Source organism: Pseudophryne corroboree, chromosome 5 (genome assembly GCF_028390025.1).
Source record: "Pseudophryne corroboree isolate aPseCor3 chromosome 5, aPseCor3.hap2, whole genome shotgun sequence".
NCBI lineage: Eukaryota > Metazoa > Chordata > Amphibia > Anura > Myobatrachidae > Pseudophryne > Pseudophryne corroboree.
This window is the reverse complement of record NC_086448.1, coordinates 481,470,889-481,495,395: the sequence shown is the minus strand read 5'-3', so window position 1 is coordinate 481,495,395 and position 24,507 is coordinate 481,470,889. Positions and strand designations below refer to the sequence as shown.

At 44.6% G+C, this 24,507-nt stretch overlaps 1 long non-coding RNA gene across 1 annotated transcript; it reads right to left on the bottom strand.

Annotated features, from left to right (window-relative positions):
- Window positions 1-1,166: 1,166 nt before the first annotated feature.
- Window positions 1,167-5,499, bottom strand: LOC134929149 (uncharacterized). The gene is made up of 8 exons (XR_010178326.1): window positions 5,436-5,499; window positions 4,726-4,767; window positions 4,342-4,422; window positions 3,697-3,759; window positions 2,925-2,948; window positions 2,779-2,808; window positions 1,432-1,518; window positions 1,167-1,243 (listed from the first exon to the last, which is right to left on the bottom strand). It is a non-coding gene; the product is annotated as an uncharacterized LOC134929149 (long non-coding RNA).
- Between the last annotated feature and the right edge of the window lie 19,008 nt (window positions 5,500-24,507).

Here is a 24,507-nt window from a genome sequence, read left to right as displayed (position 1 = left end):
CAGTCCTCTATTCTGGTGTCCGTATGCGACAGTGTTAAAAAGCAAAAGACAAAAACGAAAAATAATTCAAAAAAGCAAAACCTAAAAATAAAGTACAAAAACCATTACCCCGCACCACCACCACAAAAAAATAAATTATAAAAATGTTAAAGTTGATATTGTTACTGTATTTGTGCTGTTACCTTTTGATTAAAGTACCGTACAGTATGTGTGATGTTGGCTTTATTACAATACAGTACAGTATGTGTGATGTTACATGTTCCAAATGATTTTGTCCGTAAATAAAGTGTTTCTTAAAATAAACATGACGTGGTTTCCAATGTTTGTATTCCCAACTTCCTGTACTGTATAAATTAGTACTACTGTATGATGGGAATTCAATTAAGAGTGGTATACTGTATGTAAAACAACTTGGTTAGGCATCTTGCATTTCATATTTTAATAAAAACCACAGGAAACTTCTATTTTTAAAAGTTTATTGAAGAAAAAAAAGGTGTTTTTTTTTAAATAAAGTTTGAAAGTTAATTAAAACAAAAAAGTAGTTTGTTCTTCGTTACATTCTTTTCTTGTGTATATAGATATCTGTGGGGGAAAAAAAAAAAAAAGTATTAAAGTAAAGACACTCATGTTCATTTGTTTTCCAAGAAAATTTGTGGAACCACACAGCCCAGCAATAAGTCATGCTGGGCTGTGTGGTTCCACAAAAGGCATGCGGTACAAAGTGAAATAGTGGTGTCAGTGGTCAGCACTTTGACACGCTAACATTTGTGGAACCACACAGCAATGGCTGACACACATAAAATGGCTGACACACACAAAATGCCTGACACACACAAAATGCCTGACACACACAAAATGCCTGACACACACATGCTGGAGTGAAAACACATGTTTGCCAAACAGTCGACAGCACATGTCGGCCAGATGGCCGACCAAACTTGCTCCAAATCACCCCAAACTGGCCAGAAAGCACCCCAGCACACTCAGGAGGTACTGTACACCACAGCTAAATTAGGAGAGAATTTCATTACAAACAGCCAGATCTTGCAGATTATCTGCCAGATAATTGTATGGTGTACAGTATGCCTATCTTATACAGTAGAAAAAGATACTATACAATGGAGTACAAGAACAAAAATTTTTATTAAATAAAATTAAATTAAACTTAATAAAATATTAAAATAGTGGTCCACTAGGAGGTGGACCACCACCCGCTGGAGCTGGATGGCACGCTGCAACTGTTCTGTGGGAAAAAAAGGACAGTATTACAAAACAAATACTGAATACTTTACAGTGTAGTAATGGCAATACAGTACTTTACTCTATATTAGACAATATTGTTATTTACAATGTACAGTACTGTATTGTCAGTACAGTAAATCAAACACTACTGTATGCTGTCGAGGTAATTTAAACATTGCTTTAGTTTACCTCTTGTATAAGTGGGCTGCTGCCTGCCCGCTTCTGGGCCAGCCCACCTATCTTGCCCCTGTCTAGGGCCCCCATAAATAATTGGCACTATATTGGAGAAAAAAAAACATTTAGTCACATTCAAATAGTAAACAATTATTACTGTATACTGTAGGTACAGTATTATACTGTATTGCTGGTATTCAAAATATAAAGTACTGTACAAGAGTTTAGCTTCAATAGGTCATAAACAAATTGTCAAAGGAATTAAACACCACAGTACAAATACTGTAGACATTTACTGTATGTATTAGCAGTCATGACATTTCATGACCGCTTCAGAAAAAAGAGGGTTACAGTACTGTAGGTGGTGTTGTAGGGAGTACTATCCATAATAGTGGACTGTACTCAGAGCCAGCCATAAATAATGATTCCCTAGTCAAGTTTTTGGATGCTGCCCCCTTGCACAGATGCTATTTCCGCCTCTGAGCCTGTACCCCTTTCCCAGCACCATCACCCCTCAACCATAGCAGTCGTCATTTTGGTGCTCCTCCAACTTACTGTACTGTATGTTTAAAATAGCAACAGTGTGCACATTCGGTGTGCATCCCAAAACGGTGCATGTTCTTGCTGGGAAGGGGCAAGGCCACACAGTAATTCCCCAATCTGAAATGACGCCACACAGTACTGCAACTTTATTCACAACATATCATGCAATAGTGTCTCTTTTTCTCGTTACATCATATGATAGTACCACATTACTCCTCAAAGTATTCCCACTTATTCACATTGCATCACATCATATTGCTCTTTGTTCACATTAGACCACACAGTAGTGCCCTTGCTACAGTATATGTTACACAACAAAGTACTGTATACACATAATGCTGCACATTAGTAATGCATTTTGTATGCACAGAATATACTGTAGGCATGCTGCATATCATATTAATCAGCAGAAGCTGCTTGTGCCCCTGGGCATTTGGCAAGTATGCCTATGCCTAGGGCAGGCTCAGACTGGAGATCAGTACGTAATCCCGCTGGACGGGATCCCGGCAGTCAAAATACAGACGCCGGAATCCCGACCACACAATCCCGACAGGGGCGGCGAGCGGAAAGCAGCCCCTTGCATGCTTGCTTCGCTCGCCACGCGGTGGGCACGGTGCCTCGCTACGCTCTACACACTATTATATCAGTAGTCAGGAAACGCAGCATGCATTTGTGGAGTGAAGAGGGTGAAAAAGGAGAGAAAGTACAGTTTGTACTGTAAGGTTATGTCAGAGGGTGTGAAGATGATCAGCTCAGTGTTATACATGTTACAGTAAGTTAGAATACAGTACAGTGCATTATGTATTTCTATTTTATTACCAGGTGTCTCCTCCACTGGTTGGCGACGGACTGTAAAAAGATAATACAGTACAGTTAGTCATATCAGTTTGACTTAAAATAATGTTGGAGAAAAAAAAAATACTGTAATTACAGTACCAACTATTGCTACTGTACAGTATATTTACCAAAAATGTATTCTGGCTCGTCGTCTGTGGGTAAAAGAGAAGAATATTATAAGATACAGTATACAGTAAAAAGTATAGTAATAGTACACTAGTGTCCAGGCCCAGTGTCAGGTGGGTAAAAAAAGGTATGCTTGTGACAGGCATGGTGATTCCAAGGGACCCCACCGAGACCATCAGAAAATTTGTGAGTGACCCGTATGCCGGTGATTATGACTAGAATAAGGTACAGTAGCAACTCTTTTTTCTTTTGAATTATGTATACTGTACAGTACTGTATGTGCATATTGTACAGTACACTTAAAATATTTAGCAGTTACTGTAGTGGTAATTTTTGGGATGACAGTATTAGCATACTGTAAGCATCCAACTGAGGCCCCCAAACAGATGCCGCCACTAGGTACAGTACGTGCCTCTCGTGCCTAATGGGAAATTCATCACTGACAGTATCTAGAGAGATGAATGGAGAGACAGTGACAAGGGGTGAGAGAGAGAGAGAGAGAGAAATTGAGTAAGATGGGTGTTTTTTTTAGAACAGGATGTTGTCCATACAGTAGCAACCAATCAAATATTACCTACTGTACTGTATTATCGTCTGTAAGTGTAACTAGATACTGTAAATGTTAATGTGGGATGTGATCGGTTGCTACTGTATGGGCAATATCACCAGTTCAAACAAAAACAATTTTCATCCGATTTCTACGCATTTGCCAGAAAAATCTGATGAAAAGTGCTACTCTGATGGCATCAGATCAATGTCAGTAATAATTCTTACCACTAAATGCAGCAGCATCATCATCATCCTCCTCCTCCTCCGTGGCCTGTTCCAGTGTAGGGCCTGTGAAAAAAAACATTAATGTGAAAAAAAAAAAAGGTTAATTCCAGGAAATACACATACCCTCCAACATGGTACAAAATGCTCTGGTTCTGGACTTCCCTCTTAATTTATTATTGCCATCACCTGTGAAGAAACAGCTTTCTTATCATATAACTAGTTCAACACAGGTGATGGAAATCATAAATTAAGAGGGAAGTCTAGAAACAGAGCAGTGCGGCGGGTCATGTTGGAGGGTCTGCATACAGAAACATAGAATTTGATGACAAATACTGTAAGAACCACTTTGCCCATCTAATCTGCCTCTTTTTTTTAACCTTTTTTTTACATCAAACCTTATAACAATTTTCCCCAAACATCACATGATGCAAAGATAAATAAATAAAAAAATAAATAAAAAAAGAGGTGCAAGATGGAATTGTGATTGGGCCCTCCCAACCACCCTTATGTTATATAAACAGGGTCTGCCACACGACTGTGGCTGAAATGACTGGTTGGTTTGGGCCCCCACCAAAAAAAGAAGCAATCAATCTCTCCTTGCTCAAACTGGCTCTACAGAGGCACGATGTACCGGACTGGACTTACTTAATGGGTGCAGTGTGGTGAGGGACAGAGAGTCCTGGTCCTCCTCCTCCTCCTCCGCCACCGCCTGTGACAGTGTAGGGCCTGTGAAAGCAAAAAATCCATGAAATATACTTTTGTATTCTGTGTTGAATACAGTAAAGCAAAAATTCAGTCAGGAATTGGAGGAGGAGAGTAAATTTCGCACACAGAGACGAGAATGTCGAGGCCAGAATCAGGGGGTAGTGGAGGAGGGTTAGGATACCGTACCTCACCCTGTTGGGATTGCTGCAATCAGGATGCCACTGTCGGTCACCTGACCGCTAGAATCCTGACTGCTGGTCACGCAAACCCAACCCATTGGTTTAACACAATGTACAGTACAGTACAATACTGCAGTTTACTTACCAAGTTGGGGAGAGGGTTTTTCATCCTCACTGTCAATAATTACTGAGTTGAAAATAAAAAAATATTATAAACAAAATACAGTAGAGTACAGTTACTACAAAATTGCACAGTAGTACAGTGCTACAGGAGGCAGAGATATATTCATAATACAGTAGGAGCAGAATGACTGTCCAGCGGTAGGGGACATACAGTACTGTATTTAAAAGACCTGCTGTCTGGATCCCGACATTCAGAATGCAGAGTGTGGATTCAGAGTATGATTGGAGGGTTAGGCTAGTGGAGGGTGGGTCGGATGCACAATTTTGGGCACCATAATACAAAATGGATATCGTGGAACTACAAAAGGTTTAGAGGCGGGCGACCAAAGTGATGAAGTGGATTGAGAAGATGGAATACAAGGAAAGGCAGGCTAGGCATGTTTACATTGGAAAAGAGGAGATTAAGAGGGGACATGATTAACCTTTACAAATATACTGTATACAGTAAGGGGACAATACACAGGAACGGTTTTTGATAAGATGGACACAGAGGACACGTGCACAGTAACTCTTGTTGAAGTAGAGGCGATTTCGCACAGAGGCGAAAAGGGGTCTTCACAGTGAGGGAAATACTGTACAGTACATGTTTGGAATTCCCTGCCTGAAAAGTAATAAAAGTGGACTTGGTCAATACTTTTAAGAATGGGCTTGAGAAAATCCTACTGTACTTACTATAATCTGGCTCCTCTTCCCCCGAATCAATGGGAATGAGCTCCTCCTCTGTATCAATTACGAGGCGGTCTGTGTGTAAAAGATGACAAGTATTGTAAAATACAAAAATTACAGTAATACTGTAGGAAACTAGTGTGTCTGTAACAAAAAGTAATTATTACCACTTCCGGAGCTCTCGGATGCAGCAGCAGGTGGTGGTGGTGGTGGTGTTGGTACTGTGGGAAAAAAAATAACAGTACTGTAAGTGAAGCTGTCAATTGGAAACATGTACTGTACAGTATCCAGGACACATGTACAGTAGTGTAACAACGATGACAGTAGCACCAGAATTCTCGTTACACAATACCTGGCAGCGCAGCAGGTGGTGGTGGTGGTGGTGGTGGTGGTGGTACTGTGGGAAAAAAAATAACAGTACTGTAAGTGAAGCTGTCAATTGGAAACATGTACTGCACAGTATCCAGGACACATGTACAGTAGTGTAACAACGATGACAGTAGCACCAGAATTCTCGTTACACAATACCTGGCAGCGCAGCAGGTGGTGGTGGTGGTGGTACTGTGGGAAAAAAAATAACAGTACTGTAAGTGAAGCTGTCAATTGGAAACATGTACTGTACAGTATCCAGGACACATGTACAGTAGTGTAACAACGATGACAGTAGCACCAGAATTCTCGTTACACAATACCTGGCAGCGCAGCAGGTGGTGGTGGTGGTGGTACTGTGGGAAAAAAAATAACAGTACTGTAAGTGAAGCTGTCAATTGGAAACATGTACTGTACAGTATCCAGGACACATGTACAGTAGTGTAACAACGATGACAGTAGCACCAGAATTCTCGTTACACAATACCTGGCAGCGCAGCAGGTGGTGGTGGTGGTGGTACTGTGGGAAAAAAAATAACAGTACTGTAAGTGAAGCTGTCAATTGGAAACATGTACTGTACAGTATCCAGGACACATGTACAGTAGTGTAACAACGATGACAGTAGCACCAGAATTCTCGTTACACAATACCTGGCAGCGCAGCAGGTGGTGGTGGTGGTGGCACTGTGGGAAAAAAAATAACAGTACTGTAAGTGAAGCTGTCAATTGGAAACATGTACTGTACAGTATCCAGGACACATGTACAGTAGTGTAACAACGATGACAGTAGCACCAGAATTCTCGTTACACAATACCTGGCAGCGCAGCAGGTGGTGGTGGTGGTGGTACTGTGGGAAAAAAAATAACAGTACTGTAAGTGAAGCTGTCAATTGGAAACATGTTCTGTACAGTATCCAGGACACATGTACAGTAGTGTAACAACGATGACAGTAGCACCAGAATTCTCGTTACACAATACCTGGCAGCGCAGCAGGTGGTGGTGGTGGTGGTGGTGGTACTGTGGGAAAAAAAATAACAGTACTGTAAGTGAAGCTGTCAATTGGAAACATGTACTGCACAGTATCCAGGACACATGTACAGTAGTGTAACAACGATGACAGTAGCACCAGAATTCTCGTTACACAATACCTGGCAGCGCAGCAGGTGGTGGTGGTGGTGGTACTGTGGGAAAAAAAATAACAGTACTGTAAGTGAAGCTGTCAATTTGAAACATGTACTGCACAGTATCCAGGACCAAAAAGGGGTCCGGCCAATAAACAATCTGCATCAGAGAAGCAAGATACAGTATGCTTAAAGTATACAGTACTATATACTACAGTAGATCGCCAACAAACGTAAATTAACAAACAACTATCACTGGAATTTACCATCCTCATCCCGTAGCGAAGCACGGGTATTCAGCTATCTACAATGTTATTTATACTTTGTGTTTAATATTTACATTTAGTTTTGTAAACAGACATTCTTAACATTAACGGATTGCAGCGAGTTATCTGTGATGGTCAGGACAGGGGGTTGGGACTATAGAAATCACTATGTACTGTACACTACTGTATTTGACAATACTTACCAGCTTGGCGGCGCCTGTCCCGCCTCCTGTGACGTCGTGCTACCAGCCCTGTAAAAATATATATACAGTATAATGGCAGCATACTGTACAGCCAATGAAATTCAACATTGACAGCATCTTTATGACATCACAATAAATGGAATTGTTCATTCTAGTACCCTGCACCTAATCACTCAGGAGGGCATAGTGTACTGTACTGTCTTCAAAACTTAAGGGGCACATTTCTAAATGTGACATACAGTACACTTACAGTATCGCTACAGTACAGTAGGTCCAGGGTATTAGACAGAACACTACCTTTATAGACATTGTAACACACATAAGCATTGCCCTTATAAACATTATGACACACATCAGCATGCAGCCCTCCCACCCTTAACCATCTCAGTACTGTTCATTACATTACAAATTGATTTCATGACAGATGATGCAGTACTCACCTGAATTCATCTTATTCACGTCATGTCACAGTAGTGCAGTTTATTCACGTCACAGTACTGTCCTTGATTCACGTTGTGTCACACAGTAGAGCACCGTATTCACGTCACAGTACTGTCCTTGATTCACGTTGTGTCACACAGTAGAGCACCGTATTCACGTCACAGTACTGTCCTTGATTCACGTTGTGTCACACAGTAGAGCACCGTATTCACGTCACAGTACTGTCCTTGATTCACGTTGTGTCACACAGTAGAGCACCGTATTCACGTCACAGTACTGTCCTTGATTCACGTTGTGTCACACAGTAGAGCACCTTATTCACGTTACTGTACGTCACAGTAGTGCAGTAGTATATCCACATTACGTCACAAAGTAGAGATCTGCCAGTCATGAACCTTATGCAAGAGTAATGCACGTCAGAACACATTAGGCCACTGTAACATCCCTTAGAATAATTTCTGCCAAAGTAACATCCCTTAGAACACTGTACTATCTGAAACACAAATTTCGGCACACTGCACGACACACTGCAATTAAACCACACAATGCACTGCACGACTGCGTGATATGACAAACTGCACATTTCCCTGCAAAATATGATACAATGTACACTACACAAAAAACTGCAATTACCACATGTGTATACAGTACACTGCACGACAGTGCTGGCCCTAGCCAGGTACAGATACAGCCGCAGTCACGCAAAATATAGGCATGCCGCATATCATTTTAATCAGCAGAAGCTGCTGGTGCCCCTAAGCATAGCAAATGCCCTAGGCATTTGCCTACTGTAGTTTGCCTATGCCTAAGGCCGGCTCTGCTGCACGATGTGATTCACTATGTATTACACTCACTGCACAATACCATATACTGAATGTACACTGCATGACACGCTGCAATTACGCAGCACGATACACTGTGATACATTGCATATACTGTACACTGCATGATACTGTACACTGCACAATCGTAGACCACCTGGATTGTAAAGAACTACTGTATATACACAAGTTTAAAAAAATAACAATTGTTTTTGTAAAACGCATGTCGATCTTTTTCCATGTCAACTTAACGACCATGTCAACCTACAGTAACTGGTGTCAACCAATTTCAAAAGCCGCACCATCTAGGTCGACGCAAAAAAACAAATTGACCTTTTGACCCGGGTTAATGTTTGGTCCTTGTTTAACCATTTGTTTACCACAAATACTGTACAGTGCTGTATAGACCGGATACCTGCTGCTACAGCAGCCCCTGCTATAATGTACTGTACCTGTAACTACAGTAACTTAAAGTACAGTAATCTACAGTAATGTACTGTACTTACAATCCCTTATGGCCTGCAGGCGTCGTGGGGTCCTCCTCACGAGGTCGCTCCATCTCCTCTGGAGAGACCTCACCGTTCTCCTCCGGTTGTAGGTCCGGAGGATATCCCTGCTGGCCCTCCTATATGCCCTAACTTTCTCCTCGTTGCTGGCGAGAGTTCTGTCCCGCCAGCGAACGAGGAGACGCAGCTCACCCAGAGCATAGGGACGGTCACGTACTACAGGTACAGCAGCCATGCTTATGCTCAATGAGCGATCCAGACGTCGTGCGTCTCAGACGTCGTGCGTCTCAGACGTCGTGCGTTCCAGGCATTCAACGTACAGTACTGTAGTTACTGTACTTTGTGACAGTTTCCCTTAGTTTTACATATGCCCTTTCTTTGACCACAGTATTTTCCACTGTCTTGCCCTACGCCCTTCCCTCCTGGGAGCCTTCACAGGTCTTATGCTATACACAAATACCGAAGATGCACAGTCCGTCAGAATACACTCATTTCATTCACGCTGTTTGGGTGCATTTAGCGTAAAGAATCACTCCTGCAGATGTACTTTGATTTATGTGAAACCTGTGTGCATCCTTCCATTGGATGTACTGTATTGGAGAGAAAAAAAAAATGTTAAAGTGAATGTCACGGGAACACATTAAAAATAAGGTTGGCACTTCCTTCCCATTGGTGTTGGTTTACAGTATGCCGTAGTGTACTCGGACGCTCATGTAATTGCATTTCAAAGGCACAGTATTTTCCATCGTCTCCCCCCTACCCCCATCGCCCTTCCCCCCTGGGGGCCTGCACAGGGAGGAAATTCAGGTCCTGTGCAATGCACAAACGCTGAAGATCTACAGTACTGTTTTGCTTAGTTGGTAGCGCCAGAATACACTCATTTCATTCACGCTGTTTGGGTGCATTTAGCGTAAAGAATCGCTCCTGCAGATGTACTTTGATTTATGTGAAACCTGTGTGCATCCTTCCATTGACTGTCTTACAATGTAAATAAAATAATACAGTGCATTATTACAGAAAAAAAAAAAAAAAGAAAGAAAGCACATCATGTCTCGAACCCTGGACCCCCAGTGAGGGAGGTGGGAGCCTTCACCCCTAACCCACGACGCCTCATGAGAGATTTCTAATTTCATGTGTGAAAGTACTGCAAACAGCGCCCGGCCCTCGCCCCATTGCTGTTGGTTTATGCCTTAGAGGACTCGGACGCTCGCATTTGTAAAGCACGGTGTTTTCCTCCGCCTCCTGCTAGCCTGTTGCCCTTCCCCCATGGGAGCCTGCACAGATCATGCAGTAGACAGGGAGGGAATGCAGGTCATGTGCAATACACAAACGCCCACTGTAGTACTATTTTGCTCACTTACAGTACCGTACTGTAGGTTGCATTTAGCGTAAAGAATCGCTCCTGCAGATGTACTTTGATTTATGTGAAACCTGTGTGCATCCTTCCATTGACTGTCTTACAATGTAAATAAAATAATACAGTGCATTATTACAGAAAAAAAAAAAAAAAAGAAAGAAAGCACATCATGTCTCGAACCCTGGACCCCCAGTGAGGGAGGTGGGAGCCTTCACCCCTAACCCACGACGCCTCATGAGAGATTTCTAATTTCATGTGTGAAAGTACTGCAAACAGCGCCCGGCCCTCGCCCCATTGCTGTTGGTTTATGCCTTAGAGGACTCGGACGCTCGCATTTGTAAAGCACGGTGTTTTCCTCCGCCTCCTGCTAGCCTGTTGCCCTTCCCCCATGGGAGCCTGCACAGATCATGCAGTAGACAGGGAGGGAATGCAGGTCATGTGCAATACACAAACGCCCACTGTAGTACTATTTTGCTCACTTACAGTACCGTACTGTACTGTAGGTTGCATTTAGCGTAAAGAATCGCTCCTGCAGATGTACTTTGATTTATGTGAAACCTGTGTGCATCCTTCCATTGGATGTACTGTATTGGAGAGAAAAAAAAAAATGTTAAAGTGAATGTCACGGGAACACATTAAAAATAAGGTTGGCACTTCCTTCCCATTGGTGTTGGTTTACAGTATGCCGTAGTGTACTCGGACGCTCATGTAATTGCATTTCAAAGGCACAGTATTTTCCATCGTCTCCCCCCTACCCCCATCGCCCTTCCCCCCTGGGGGCCTGCACAGGGAGGAAATTCAGGTCCTGTGCAATGCACAAACGCTGAAGATCTACAGTACTGTTTTGCTTAGTTGGTAGCGCCAGAATACACTCATTTCATTCACGCTGTTTGGGTGCATTTAGCGTAAAGAATCGCTCCTGCAGATGTACTTTGATTTATGTGAAACCTGTGTGCATCCTTCCATTGACTGTCTTACAATGGAAATAAAATAATACAGTGCATTATTACAGAAAAAAAAAAAAAAAAAAAGAAAGAAAGCACATCATGTCTCGAACCCTGGACCCCCAGCGAGGGAGGTGGGAGCCTTCACCCCTAGCCCACGACGCCTCATGAGAGATTTCTAATTTCATGTGTGAAAGTACTGCAAACAGCGCCCGGCCCTCGCCCCATTGCTGTTGGTTTATGCCTTAGAGGACTCGGACGCTCGCATTTGTAAAGCACGGTGTTTTCCTCCGCCTCCTGCTAGCCTGTTGCCCTTCCCCCATGGGAGCCTGCACAGATCATGCAGTAGACAGGGAGGGAATGCAGGTCATGTGCAATACACAAACGCCCACTGTAGTACTATTTTGCTCACTTACAGTACCGTACTGTACTGTAGGTTGCATTTAGCGTAAAGAATCGCTCCTGCAGATGTACTTTGATTTATGTGAAACCTGTGTGCATCCTTCCATTGGATGTACTGTATTGGAGAGAAAAAAAAAAATGTTAAAGTGAATGTCACGGGAACACATTAAAAATAAGGTTGGCACTTCCTTCCCATTGGTGTTGGTTTACAGTATGCCGTAGTGTACTCGGACGCTCATGTAATTGCATTTCAAAGGCACAGTATTTTCCATCGTCTCCCCCCTACCCCCATCGCCCTTCCCCCCTGGGGGCCTGCACAGGGAGGAAATTCAGGTCCTGTGCAATGCACAAACGCTGAAGATCTACAGTACTGTTTTGCTTAGTTGGTAGCGCCAGAATACACTCATTTCATTCACGCTGTTTGGGTGCATTTAGCGTAAAGAATCGCTCCTGCAGATGTACTTTGATTTATGTGAAACCTGTGTGCATCCTTCCATTGACTGTCTTACAATGGAAATAAAATAATACAGTGCATTATTACAGAAAAAAAAAAAAAAAAAAAAGAAAGAAAGCACATCATGTCTCGAACCCTGGACCCCCAGCGAGGGAGGTGGGAGCCTTCACCCCTAGCCCACGACGCCTCATGAGAGATTTCTAATTTCATGTGTGAAAGTACTGCAAACAGCGCCCGGCCCTCGCCCCATTGCTGTTGGTTTATGCCTTAGAGGACTCGGACGCTCGCATTTGTAAAGCACGGTGTTTTCCTCCGCCTCCTGCTAGCCTGTTGCCCTTCCCCCATGGGAGCCTGCACAGATCATGCAGTAGACAGGGAGGGAATGCAGGTCATGTGCAATACACAAACGCCCACTGTAGTACTATTTTGCTCACTTACAGTACCGTACTGTACTGTAGGTTGCATTTAGCGTAAAGAATCGCTCCTGCAGATGTACTTTGATTTATGTGAAACCTGTGTGCATCCTTCCATTGGATGTACTGTATTGGAGAGAAAAAAAAAATGTTAAAGTGAATGTCACGGGAACACATTAAAAATAAGGTTGGCACTTCCTTCCCATTGGTGTTGGTTTACAGTATGCCGTAGTGTACTCGGACGCTCATGTAATTGCATTTCAAAGGCACAGTATTTTCCATCGTCTCCCCCCTACCCCCATCGCCCTTCCCCCCTGGGGGCCTGCACAGGGAGGAAATTCAGGTCCTGTGCAATGCACAAACGCTGAAGATCTACAGTACTGTTTTGCTTAGTTGGTAGCGCCAGAATACACTCATTTCATTCACGCTGTTTGGGTGCATTTAGCGTAAAGAATCGCTCCTGCAGATGTACTTTGATTTATGTGAAACCTGTGTGCATCCTTCCATTGACTGTCTTACAATGGAAATAAAATAATACAGTGCATTATTACAGAAAAAAAAAAAAAAAAAAAGAAAGAAAGCACATCATGTCTCGAACCCTGGACCCCCAGCGAGGGAGGTGGGAGCCTTCACCCCTAGCCCACGACGCCTCATGAGAGATTTCTAATTTCATGTGTGAAAGTACTGCAAACAGCGCCCGGCCCTCGCCCCATTGCTGTTGGTTTATGCCTTAGAGGACTCGGACGCTCGCATTTGTAAAGCACGGTGTTTTCCTCCGCCTCCTGCTAGTCCTCCATTCCCACTATGCATTAGCGAACTCAGACGCTCATACAGTATATTTCATATTTTAAAAAGCACGGTGTTTATACATTGTACTGTACATTATTCCTTTTACACAATTACAATTACTGTAGTTGCGTCTCCATACACATACAGTACTTTACTCCATACTTTTTCCACCGCTTCCCGTTACGCCTACAGTATTGCCAGAGCTGTAGATCAATCCGCCGCTATACTGTACGATCGAAAGTACTGGATTAGTGGAGCATTAGCCACACAGTGGTGGAGATGTGTAATGCATGATGAGTATCTAGATCGTCTCAACGCGCCTGCCTGTGATTAAACTCAGCTATCGCCTTAGCGTGGCTAAACGCCCGTCTCGGCGGAGAAACAGTCAAGATAAAGTTGGCTACATCTGTATGTGGTAAGTAAATTTACTGGAGAGGGCGAGTCGTTGTGTTGCAGCAGCAGGGATTCCAAAGTTTCCTGGACCCCATCCAAAATAAAATACGATCATCTATGTGGATGGTACAACAATACTTTGGAATGAATCTCACTGTTACTGAACAACAACTCGTCCTCAGTCTTAAACATGAAGCTGTTGGCAAATAAAGGTGAGACATTGCTGCCCATAGAACAACCCTGCAGCTACAGCTTATATGCATTATTAAAAGTAAAATAATTGCGCTGTAAAATGAGCTGAAGCAAGTGGATGAAGAAATTGACATTGGGTACTCTATATAGGGGATTATTCTCAATCAAGGTTTTAACAGACCTTAAACCCTCATCGTGCGTAATGGACGTATATAGGTTTTTAACATCAATAGCAGCCCCCAGGCAATTTGAGGGCACCATGTTAATTTCCACAATCTTATTTAATAAAGATGTATCTTTAAGAAAACATTATTTGTCTTGAACACTGTTACGTTCCTGATGCTCAGAACTAGAGAGATGTTGCGTAGTGAGTCCAGAGCACCAGGACGTGATGCTGAAATAAGGGGTGGTACGGGAATAGCCCCTAGCACCCTACCTCCATTGTTTTACCCGTGTGGTCAGTTCACGCCTGAGTGACTATGGTTTCTTGGGCCCACGGCAGCCACGTTTAAAGGGCGGTTTAGGTCTGCCCAACTCCGATGCCCCCAGGTCTTAGAGTGAGACAAGGCGTGAACCGAGACAGGATAATAACAAGGTGACCTCTAACTAAAGCAAACAGAAAGCTAGGGGCTACTAACTACCCTAAAACTAAATATATGTGCGGCACGCCGCCAAAGGAAAAGAACAACAAAAGATACCACTGTCCACTCCCCCAAACGGCACCGCCGAGTTCCGGGAGGACAGTGAAAAGCAGAAACCTCCGCAAAAACCACCAATACAAAATTAACACAAGGACTAAGTGGCCTAGGCCGCAACACGCGGCAGAAGCCGCTACTCACGAAACCGGGAGAGAACCCCAACAAGCGAGAACCCCCAGATGACTGCAACAGGTTCACTTGGACAGGAAGGATTCCCAGGACCGGCTTCAGAACTCCAGAACTCAGGAGCACAGGGAGCAGGATCGACCAGATACAGCTGACCAGGAACAGACGTTGCAAGGCAGGAACAGCATACAGGAGGCTATCACCGGCGAGGCTGCAGTGTGCTGGCTCCCATAAAAAGACCCTGCTGGCCAATGACAGGAGGGCCAGCAAGACCAGCCCCCAGACCCTAATTACTAGTTGCCATGCAGCTGCCCTGCTGCATGAGCAACTAATCGTTCCTATCTGGCAACGGGGAACGCGGTCCGCCAATGGTGTCCCCGTTGCTATGGACCCAGCTGCTGAGGACGCCCGGCGTCCTAGCGTTGCCAGGGACCCGGCGGCTACAGTACGCATGGCGTCCTGGCGATGCTAGGCGCCGGGCAGGGAGGGAGGTGCGGCGGCCGTGAGCGTCGCTCGGAAGCAGACCGAGCGGCGCCGTGGACCGCGGCACCTAACAGTACCCCCCCCCTTGAGGAGGGGTTAAAGAACCCTAAAGCCGGGTTTCTGAGTAAATTCCTGAATGAATAATTTCTTAAGTTTAGGGGCATGTAAATTGTTATCCAGAACCCAAGACCTTTCTTCCGGGCCATAGCCTTTCCAGTGAACCAAAAAATAAAGCCGGCCCCAAGAAACTTTGGAATCTAAAACCTTCTCCACCAAGAACTCTTGTTGCCCCTGAACATCCACCGGAGGTCTACCCTGGGAAGTCTACCGAGGGAATCTCCTGGAAGAAAAATACTGCTTCAAAAGGGAACAGTGAAAAGTATTGCCAATTTTGAGTGATTTAGGCAAGCGTAGCCGAAAAGCAACTGGGTTGACCTTCTTAACGATAAGGAACGGTCCAATAAATTTGGGTCCCAATCTAGCCGAGGGTTGTCGGAGCTTGATGTTGCGGGTTGACAACCACACCTTATCTCCCACCTTAAAAGTGCATGGGCGTCGGAACCTATCAGAATTTTTTTTTTCTCGGAAGGCAGCCTTCTTAAGGGCAAGGTGCACCTTTTTCCAAATCATTCTGAGATGGGAAGTTAAGGTCAACGAGGAGACTGGAAAATGAGGGTAAAAAGAATTGGCTCTAGGATGAAAGCCCAAGACCGAAAAGAATGGGGACTCCTTGGTGGAAGAATGACAAGAGTTATTATAGGCAAACTCAGCCAAAGGAAGAAATTCAGACCAATCATTCTGAAGTTTGGTCGAATATAGCCGTAAATACTGTTTTAACGACTGATTAACACGTTCAGTTTGTCCGTTAGACTGTGGATGGTACCCAGATGTTAAAGAGAGTTTCATATTTAATGAGGCACAAAAACGTTTCCAGAAACGGGCGATGAATTGCGGTCCCCGATCAGAGACAATATCCCTGGGTAAACCATGGAGCCTGAACACATGGCGGAGAAACAAAACTGCCAACCCTTGAGCAGAGGGTAATCGGGGGAGAGCAATGAAGTGGGCCATCTTACTAAAACGGTCTACTACCACCCAAATGACTCGAAATCCAGCTGAAAGAGGAAGGTCCACCACGAAATCCATGGATATATGTGACCATGGCCTGAGAGGAACGGCTAGAGGCATGAGTTGCCCGACCGGCAACGATCGAGATACCTTGTACTGAGCACAAACCTGACAGGAACGGACAAATTCCTTTACATCTTTAGAAAGATTAGGCCACCACACTGAGCGAGAGATTAACTCCAAGGTCTTAGTGATACCCGGATGACCAGAAACCTTATTGTCATGAAACTCAGCTAGAACAGTGCCTCTCAGAAATTCAGGGACAAAGAGACGATCTGCAGGAGTGACTTTGGGAGCCTGCTGCTGAAGCTGGACTAGCTGTGTAAACAAATCCTGTGTGAGGCCAGCCCGGATGACAGACGATGGTACTATGGGGGTAGTAGCCGGGTGGTTATTGTGAACCGGAAGAAAACAACGTGACAGGGCATCGGCTTTTGTATTCTTGGAACCGGGCCTGAAGGTGATAATAAACCTGAAACGAGTAAAAAACAGCGCCCAACGTGCCTGTCGAGCATTAAGCCTTTTAGCTGACTCAATATACTGCAGGTTCTTGTGGTCAGTAAACACTGTAATGGTATGCCTTGCTCCTTCCAGCCAGTGCCTCCACTCCTCGAAAGCCCATTTAACTGCCAACAATTCTCGATTACCAACATCATAGTTGGATTCTGCGGAGGAGAATTTTCTGGACACGAAGGCACATGGGTGTAATTCCTGAGACTCCGGGTCTTCCTGAGAAAGGATAGCCCCCACTCCAACCTCTGAGGCATCTACCTCGACAATAATGGGGAGATCCGGGTTAGGGTGTCTGAGTACTGGAGCTGAGACAAAGGCCTGCTTTAAGGCCAGGAAGGCAGACTTGGCTTCTGGCGACCAACTGGAAGGGTCCGCTCCTTTTTTAGTCAATGCCACAATAGGAGCAACCAAATCTGAGAAGGTATGAATAAAACGCCTATAGTAATTTGCAAACCCTAAAAAGCGCTGAATTGCTTTTAAGTTCGTGGGTTGTGCCCAATTTAGGATGGCCTGGAGTTTTTTTGGTTCCATGAAAAACCCCTTAGGAGAAATAATATACCCCAGGAAGGACACTTCTGTGATGTGGAAATCACATTTCTCCAGTTTGGCGTATAAATGATTTTCCCGTAACTTCTGAAGGACCAGTCGCACATGGGTAATATGTTGTTCAAAAGACTCAGAGTAAATCAAAATGTTGTCTAAATAAACGACGACGAACTTTCCTAGAAAGTCGCGAAGGACGTCGTTAATGAGATCTTGAAATATAGCAGGAGCATTAGACAGCCCAAACGGCATCACCAGGTATTCATAATGTCCCGACTGTGTGCTGAAAGCCGTCTTCCACTCATCCCCAGATTTTATTCGGATGAGATTGTAAGCCCCTCTAAGATCGATCTTGGAAAAGATAACGGCAGTCGGGAGCTGATCAAATAGTACTGAAATCAGTGGCAAGGGGTAGGTGTTTTTAACAGAAATTTTATTCAGAGCCCGATAATCAATACATGGTCTGAGCGACCCATCTTTTTTCTCAACAAAAAAGAACCCTGCACTCAATGGAGATTTCGAGGGCCTAATGAAGCCTTTTTTTAGGCTCTCCTGTACATAATCATTCATTGCCATAGTTTCCGGCCCAGACAGGGCATATAGTCTCCCTTTAGGCAAAGAGGCACCGGGAACTAAGTCAATTGCGCAGTCATAGGACCGATGAGTAGGCAGAATATCCGCATTACCCTTGGAGAAAACATCGACAAAGTCCTGATATTCCAAAGGAATAAGTTCTGGGGTGACTGCCGCAACCCGGACTGGACGGGAAATACATTCCTTAATACAAAAGGGACCCCATCGGGAAATCTCCCCAGACCGCCAATCTATGGTGGGATTATAAAAAGGCAAGCCAGGGGTGACCCAAAACTACGGAGACAGCCGGACAATGGGTAAGGTAAAATTCGATTTTCTCCGAATGTAGGGCCCCCACTGTCAGTTGTACTGGAGGTGTGCGGTGAGTGATTACCCCATTAGAAAGCGGACCACCATCCAAGCCGTGCATGGTGATACGTTTATCCAAAGGTATCTGTGGAATGCCCAAAGCCTGAGCCCAACCAAGATCCATGAAATTTCCCGCAGCTCCACTGTCGACGAAGGCCGACACCAACGAACTGAGACTACCAAAGGAAATTTTTACAGGAACTAATAAGGAATCAGTAGAGGAGATTAATTGCAGACCCAAGTGAACTCCCTCACAATTCACTTGGTCAGAGTGTTTCCCTGCTTATTCGGGCAATTACGTGCGATATGTCCCTTGCCACCACAATACAAGCAAAGACCAGAATTTAGCCTTCTGGTTCTTTCCTCTGGGGACAGCCGGGAGAGACCCATTTGCATGGGCTCCTCGACGTCCTCAGGGAAAGTATACACACATGGACTAGGCCTGAAACTAGCTCCTCTTTCAGCCCTCCGCTCCCGGAGACGACGATCAATTTTAATAGCAAGCTCCATGAGTTTGTCTAAAGTCTCTGGAGCGGGGTACTGAAGGAGACTGTCTTTAATAACTTCAGACAAACCGAGGCGAAACTGACTGCGCAGGGCCGGGTCATTCCAGCCACAGTCGTTCGACCAACGGCGAAACTCGGTACAATACGCCTCTGCTGGATTTTTCCCTTGCTTAAGTGCACGCAGGTGGCTCTCAGCCGACGCTTCTCTATCAGGGTCATCGTACAGAAGGCCTAGAGACTTTAAAAAGGCATCTTCAGAAAGCAAGGCAACATCATCGGCTTTTAGCCCAAAAGCCCAGGTTTGCGTATCGCCTTGTAGCAAAGACATCACAATCCCGACCCGTTGAGACTCAGTACCAGAGGATCGGGGCCTTAAACGAAAATAAAGCTTACAAGCTTCCTTGAAATTAAAAAAATCCTTTCGGTTACCTGAAAAACGGTCAGGAAGGTGCATCTTTGGTTCTGGAATCATACTCGGGGAGGCTCGCAAAAGATCTTCCTGCGATCTCACCCAAAGAGTAAGATCTTGAACCATCTGAGTTAATTCCTGAATCTGGTTGGCCAAAAGCTGGCTGGGATTCGGTCCTAATACTGCCGGATTCATGAGGCCGAATTTCAAGGCCCATCAAAAACAAATAATTCTTTATATTATTCTTTTTTTTGTTTTGTTTTTGGGCCGGTGATAATGTTACGTTCCTGATGCTCAGAACTAGAGAGATGTTGCATAGTGAGTCCAGAGCACCAGGACGTGACGCTGAAATAAAGGGTGGTACGGGAATAGCCCCTAGCACCCTACCTCCATTATTTTACCCATGTGGTCAGTTCACGCCTGAGTGACTATGGTTTCTTTGGCCCTCGGAAGCCGCGTTTGAAGGGCGGATTAGGTTTGCCCAACTCCGATGCCCCCAGGTCTTAGAGTGAGACAAGGCGTGAACCGAGACAGGATAATAACAAGGGGACCTCTAACTAAAGCAAACAGAAAGCTAGGGGCTACTAACTACCCTAAAACTAAATATATGTGCGGCACGCCGCCAAAGGAAAAGAACAACAAAAGATACCACTGTCCACTCCCCCACACGGCACCGCCGAGTTCCGGGGAGGACAGTGAAAAGCGGAAACCTCTGCAAAAACCACCAATACAAAATTAACACAAGGACTAAGTGGCCTAGGCCACAACACGCGGAAGAAGCCGCTACTCACGAAACCGGGAGAGAACCCCAACAAGCGAGAACCCTCAGATGACTGCAACAGGTTCACTTGGACAGGAAGGATTCCCAGGACCGGCTTCAGAACTCCAGAACTCAGAAGCACAGGGAGCAGGATCGACCAGATACAGCTGACCAGGAACAGACGTTGCAAGGCAGGAACAGCATACAGGAAGCTATCACCGGCGAGGCTGCAGTGTGCTGGCTCTCATAAAAAGACCCTGCTGGCCAATGACAGGAGGGCCAGCAAGACCAGCCCCCAGACCCTAATTACTAGTTGCCGTGCAGCTGCCCTGCTGCATGAGCAACTAATCAATCCTATCTGGCAACGGGGAACGCGGTCCTCCAATGGCATCCCCGTTGCTATGGACCCAGCGGCTGAGGACGCCCGGCGTCCTAGCGTTGCCAGGGACCCGGCGGCTACAGTACGCATGGCGTCCTGGCATTGCTAGGCGCCGGGCAGGTAGGGAGGTGCGGCGGCCGTGAGCGTCGCTCGGAAGCAGACCGAGCGGCGCCACGGACCGCGGCACCTGACAAACACAAGGCTGTAAAAGAAAATCACAATAAACAGATACATTCTGGTATTATAACCTCTGGCGGATAAAATGGGGCATGCTGGAGGATGTATGCTGTCCTCATGGAATTTCAGTAGTGAATTTAGGAGAGGTACAATAGGAAATGCAGTTATTAATGCATCATGAACAGATTGTGTAATAATATTACTCAAAGCTTGCCGCATTATATACCATCCAGTTCATTTTTAAACTGTATCGTAGGATCAGATGACAATTTCCTATATGTACTATCATCCGACAGCTTTCTGTTTAATTCATCAATATATACACAGGTATTTTGAATTACTATTGCTCTCCCATTGTCCACCGGCCTGATGACAACATCATCATATTTACTCAGGCTAATAAGGGCATCCCATTTGCCTCTAGATAAATTAGAGTCGGTGTATTCAGAGTTTTTCACACTAAGTTGTACTTGAGAATCCATTGTTTAGTAGGATGCTTTGATGGAAACATTTTGTAATACTGGAACAAATTTAGATTTTTTTCCATGGCACTGCTGGTTACTCGGTTGGTACAAAATGCTCAGTAGTGTTCTTTTAAATGTATTTGACATTCCAATTTGAATTGTTTGATCTTCCACTCAAAAAGGAACCCATTTGTTCATAGGGACAAAGTTTGAACCTCTGGAGAGAACTTTATGTTCAAGTGGACTAAGGGTTTTGTTCGATAAATTAAAGATCACCTCCGTTTCTTCTGGTGATTGCAACCTGGATCCTGTCCTCTTGTTATGCCCCCCCTGTGTGTGTTGGGCTCCGGTATGCGAACAGGGGTTAAATCACGGCTCTCACCCTCACTTACAGAGGGTTTCCTTCAGTCGAGGAATCAGTGTACAAATGTGCTGTATTGCACCTATTAGTCTTTGTCTCGAAAATCTTCTCATTGAGGAGGTGCCAGATATCCATGGGTACACATTTGATATCATTTATGTCAACCTTCATGTGTTTATTACATTTGTAGAGAATCAGCTACTTACAATATATCTCTATTTGGGTAGACAATTTCTCATACCAGTTTCCCATGAAGTCATTAGATAGAGATGTCTTGTGTGTATCATCAAAGGATTCAATCTGGGATTTAATACTTGTCAGTTCTCATGTAATATCCTCAATAACAAGTAATATCAGATTGTGTTCAATATCGCAATCCATTTTTTACAAAATGTCACTTTGAATCTACCGATTGTAGGAGCATTTTTAATTTGAAAACTGCAAGGAATCTCCCCCTCGCAATGGTAATCTCACATGACAGGTGGACGCTGTTGACGCTAGGGAGACGGTAGTCGGAAACCGGAAGCCGGAAGTCAGAAGTGAAGTGGTGGAAGTCGGGCTGGCACCGGGCTGAGCGCAGTGGAAAATGTAGCAAGAGGGAGAGCTGCAGCTGAAGGTGCGTGTGTGTGAGTGAGTTAGAGTGTGTGGGTTTGAGGGCCCTTACCACTGTCGGACCGCTGCTGCTGCAGCAAGTGGAGTGAGGGAGAAAGTGTGTGAGGGCCATTACTGCATTTTGTGTGTGTGTGTGAGAAGGCTAAGTTTGTGCGTGTGTGAAAGAGTGAAGTGTATGATGGCTGCTGCTGCTGGGTGAGTGAGGGTGTGCTGCTTTTGCAGCCACAGCCTGCATGAGATGGGACTGTGAATTGTGAATAGAGTAAGTATAGGAAGCTGGGTGATGGCAGCAAGTGAGAAGGAGGTGCAGTGAGCTGGAGCAACTGCAAGGAAGAGTAGCGGTGAGGCAGGAGAGGGCCCACTCAGATAAGTATTGATTACCTACTTCATTCTATATGTAATTGAATTAGCTATTTCTGCTCTGTTGTGAATATTGTTTCTCTTCACAGTTAGGCCATAGTAAATATTGTATTGCATAGTTTGTATTGCTTTGTACTGTTCTTCAGAAGGTAATAGGGAGTTAGAGTTGTTAAGCAAATGGGTGGGGCCAAGATTAAGAATCTCACTCAGTGCATATCATGCAAGATGTATGCACACCTGGAGCAGCCGACCCAGTTTGAATACATCTGCGTGAGAGGTGTGCGAAAGGCTGCCTTGGAAGCCCAGGTAACTGATGTAGAGAAAGCCTTTACATGACTGAGGGATATTCACAATCTCAGTGAAGGAGTTGCAGGGAGGGACACCAGTAGATGAGGACAACCAGGTAGCCAGCTGGGTCACTGTTAGAAGGAAGAAAAAGAGGGGGAGGCATGACTCTGAACTATCAAACCCAAACAAATATGCCCGATTGGACAAAGATTTGGTGGATGATAGTGAGAAATGACAGAGCTGAAGGAGACTGTTCCCTCTAGCAACCGGAGAAGCTGTTCATCCAGCACAGATGGGATGAAAGATAGAGAGGTACCCAGGCAGATTGTGGTGGTAGGGGATTCTATCATCAGGAAGACAGATAGGGCAATCTGCTATAGGGATTGTGATCGACGTATGGTCTGTTGTCTCCCAGATGCTCGGGAATGGCATATCGCAGAATGGGCAGATAGATTGTTGGGAGGGGCTGGGAATGATCCGGCTGTCTTGGTGCATGTTGGCACCAACAACAAAGTTAGTGGCAAGTGGGATGTCCTTAAGAAAGATTATATGGACTTAGGCCAGAAATTAAAGGAAAGGACATCTAAGGTAATATTCTCCGAAATCCTACCTGTGCCACACACTAGCCCAGGGAGGCAGAGGGAGATCAGGGAGGTAAATGTGTAGCTTAGAGACTGGTGTGGGAAGGAGGGTTTGTGTTCCTGGAGCATTGGGTGGACTTCTCAGTCAGGCACCATCTTTTTTGTTGTAATGGATTGCACCTGAATGAGGAGAGGGCTGTGGTGCTGGGGGGAAGAAAGGTTAGAAGGTTATATCAGCTTTTAAACTAGGAGTCTGGGGGGAGGGTTTATCTAGAAAGTATGGGTCATGCAGTGAGAATAGTAAGGATGGAAGAAATAATAGTGATAATGGAGGTAGTGAACTAAATGGGGGTGGAGATGGGGGGAACGAAAGAGCAGCCAGTAAAGGCCAAGGGTAAATACATGGGTACTAAAAACGGTATTACCAAAGGTATTGCCAAAACATTAACTAAATGATTATTGGTCATCATTGCAGCATATAAAAAATTATGTACATAGCATAATGGAAAATACTTATGTCAGGGGGGAGAGTTTAGAAATACTTAATGGGTGGATCAGAGAGAATAGTAAGGTGGGCTGTGTTAAGTATGATAGGGGTGGAGAGGGAGGGAGGAGAAGAACAGTCAGTAAGTGTAACTCTAGGAAGGCACTTGTAAACAATGATAGGATACCTTTAAAAAACAAACGGACAAGGAAAACACTAAACTAAAATGTATGCTTGTGAACGCAAGAAGCATATCAGGTAATATGGGAGAATTGGAATTGCTTGCACCAAAGGCTCAGGATGACATTACAGGTATCACAGAAACATAGTGTGATTACTCCCATGACTGGGTTGCAAACTTGGAGGGGTATTCTCTTTTCAGGAGCAACAGGGATAACAAAAGAGAAGGAGGTGTATGTCTTTATGTTAAATCATCTCTTAAACCATACTTAAAGGAGGTTATTTATGAGGGGACTGGAGATAATGTGGAGTTACTATGGATTGAAATCGCAAGTGGGGGTATTTATGAAAAAAAAACTAGTCATAGGCACGTGCCACAAACAGCCGGATATTAGCATACATGAGGAAGAAC